This window comes from Medicago sativa, chromosome 5 (assembly GCF_051527215.1).
Source record: "Medicago sativa cultivar Bolivia chromosome 5, Bolivia_mono, whole genome shotgun sequence".
In the NCBI taxonomy this organism is placed as follows: Eukaryota; Viridiplantae; Streptophyta; class Magnoliopsida; order Fabales; family Fabaceae; genus Medicago; species Medicago sativa.
In genome coordinates this window covers 43,167,434-43,170,890 of record NC_140753.1, presented here as the reverse complement: position 1 = coordinate 43,170,890, position 3,457 = coordinate 43,167,434, and the positions used below count along the sequence as shown (strand labels likewise).

Genomic DNA, 3,457 nt, shown 5'->3' with positions numbered 1-3,457 from the left:
AGGATCTATAGAGATAGATCACAAAGTCAGGGTACATATATAGACAAAGTCCTGAGACTTTTCCTTATGCAAGATTCCAAGAAAGGATTAATCCCTATGTCGTCAGGTATAAATCTATCAAAGACTCAATCCCCTTCGACTAATGAAGAAAGGGATCGAATGCGTGATATTCAATATGCTTCAGCAATTGGGTCTATTATGCTATGTTATGTACTCGACCAGATGTCTTGTATGCTTTAAGTGCTACGAGCAGATACCAGTCTAATCCTGGCAACGATCATTGGATTGCTGTCAATAATATCCTTAAGTACTTGAGAAGAACTAAGGATACTTTCTTGATCTATGGAGGTCAAGAAGAGCTCTCTGTAATTGGTTACACCGATGCTAGTTTTCAGACAGATCATGATGATTTCAAATCGCAATCTGCATATGTGTTTTGCTTAAATGGCGGTGTCGTGACCTGGAAGAGTTCGAAGCAAGAAACAGTCACTAATTCTACAACAGAAGCCGAGTACATTGCTACATCTAATGCCACAAAGGAGTCTGTTTGGATTAGAAAATTCATTTATGATCTTGGAATAGTTCCAAGTATTATGGATCCCATTGAATTACTATGTGATAACAATGGAGCAATCGCACAACCTAAAGAACCTAGATCTCACCAAAAATCCAAACACATACAAAGGCGTTATATCATCTTATTCAAGAAATTATCGAAAGAGGAGATGTTAAAATATGCAAAGTACCAACAGTAGACAATGTTGCTGATCCACTTACTAAAGCTCTTGCCCAACAGAAGCATGATGGTCATACTAGATCTATGGGTATTAGGTTTATGCCTGATTGGCTCTAGTGCTAGTGGGAGATTGTTGGTGTAAGCCCTAGAGCCCAATAGTTTATGTCAAACTTATTTTATGTATCATGGCTTTTATTATTGAATAATATATGACACTCTTTATTATATTTATAGTAATGTTAATAAAGTCCTTAGAATAGATAGTTCATGAAATAATATATTAAGTGTGACTTAATCATGAGATTACATTATCATAAAGAATGATATTATTAAATGTATCTGTTTTCAAGCTTTAATATGAATAAGGATAATAATAAGGCGTCGAGACTACTATGTGTAGATTGATGACAACATATCATGGGTCATAAATATGAGATATTAAGTCTATATGTAGGTATAAATATTAGGGTAATATTTATACTAGATTGACCCACTGTGAGAATACTACATAGTATGTTATGAAATTGTCATAAGATATTCTCACAATGATAATAGTGTATATCACTCTTAGACCTGAAACCACTATGATCCCTAGATGTGGACTCAAGTGCTTTGTTGATATTCTAACGTTGTCTGTAAAAGGATAACCATGACGTTGATTGATGGGTACTTGATGAATCATGATGAGGGACATGAGTGTCCTAGATGAGATTTTTCCCTCCTCATAAACAGGACATATATCTTTAGACCTCTTGATGAAATATGACTGTAAAACTACATGGCCATGCCGAACTAAGTCAATATGAGATATTGGACTTATTCATTATTCAGTATATTTCGGAATCAAGAAATATAAATATTGATATATACAAGGGTGACAAAATCTATGCCTTGAGATCAATATAGATATTAGGACAAAGGAGTAATCGTACACATAAGTATTATCATGGAAAAGGTTTCGTCAGATCACTTGACATTGTTGTCACTTGGGTAACAATGATGTGTTGTTAGATACCGCTCATTGTTTATAGTATTAAATATTAGATTTAATATTATTGCCAACGTGACTAGAACCTATAGGGTCACACACAAAGAACGGTCAAAAGAGAAATATATAAGTATGACTTATATAAGGGGTGTGTTTAGTAACTAACGCTAATTAGTTAGTAGAATTACTAAACTCGTTATTGGGCTTACTGAAGCCCAATAGTGACTTCTGACTTGCAGAGCACACTAGGAGTTCTATAAATAGAACCCTAGTGCTGAAGTTTTTTTGTTACACGTTTTTGGAGTAATCCTAGCTCTCTGAAACTTCTGTTTCCTGGACTAGCATCGAGTTTTGGAGGATCACTGTTCGTGTGGATTTGCTTGAGGCTTTGCTGCTTGTAGCTTGCTTTGTTGTGATCGTGATACCAGTTTCCAGTTTCCAGCTTTCAAATTCCACACTTCGAGGTAACAATCGAATCGCTGATTCATGTGTAATTCGTAATGATCCAAGGAAAGAAAATCGAAAATTTTATCCGCTGCTTTATTCTGTTTGGATTCGATTTTCCTTCAGATAAGAGAAAGGATGACAACAAAAGAGATAGCTTGCATATGCTTACATTGTATAAATACTCTTGTACTCCTTTCTCCTCTGTACTAGTTATAGTTAGTTACACACATATGCTTACATTGTATAAATACTCTGTACACCGTTAGAGGACAATTTAGAAATATTACTCTTTTCTCCTCTGTATTAGTTATAGTTAGTTACACGCATATGCTTACATTGTATAAATACTCTTGTACTCCTTCATTCATCAATAATATGTTTCCTCTTTTATTCGTTTATGATATGTCCGGTGAGAATGGTTGAGTCGCAAAGGTTGCGGAGAATGCTTCGATGATCGGTAACGGTTTCCGGTGTAGCGGCGAAGCGTCTTCTGCGGTGGAACGAAAGGTGCTTGGAGGCACGTTAGCACTCTGACGATCAAGTCAATAATGGAACTGAGAGAAAATTCTTAGAAGTGTTGTGAAAAGTGTTTTGTACCTTAAGGGTGAAGAAAGTTCACTCTTATATAGGTGCGCTTGTGGCATAACCGTCTCTGGGTTATGCGGCGTGTGATTAGGAGCGGGAGTGGACACGTGTAGCGTGATCCCGACAGGGGGCATATTCTCCAGTGTGGCACGACGCAGGTGAGTTGGCATGCTCCTTTGAGTGCGAATCCTTGAGGTGGCATAATATTATACACGTGTAGTCGTGTGAGTGGTCCAGAACAGTTTCCCCCAAGCCACTGATGTCTTTATGACTCAATGACTTTATGCTTGTCGACCACTTAGTCTTGCGGTCCTCGATGTGTTGTTTCAGGAACCGAAGCCCACCCTCAAATAGTGTGGTGTCCATTGATTAGATAAGTCGGACGGCCCATGAAGCGTTTTCTTGTAAGCTTTGATTCCGCTCCGCCCGTTACTAGGAGGCGCACCACTATTATTTAGTGGGAGTAGTTGGCAATTAAATGCTTCAGATGTAACATTGGCGGTGTGATGGTCGTTAAGTTTTTCTTTCCACGTGTTTTGCTCGTATGCTACACGCACTCCTGGAAAAACGTTACACGCACGTGTGGCTTTGACCGTGTTACGTTTTCCCAAGACCATTGTCAACCGTCAGATCGTGGCTCTTTCTTGTTGCTCGATCTGGTCCGTTAGCGTGGACGGTTTTGAGGTTATTTAGGGATAATT

The 3,457-nt window shown here is 38.1% G+C and overlaps 1 pseudogene; it reads left to right on the top strand.

Annotated features, from left to right (window-relative positions):
• The first annotated feature begins 203 nt into the window (after positions 1-203).
• Positions 204-755, top strand: LOC146922276 (secreted RxLR effector protein 161 pseudogene; annotated as a pseudogene).
• Positions 756-3,457: the final 2,702 nt, after the last annotated feature.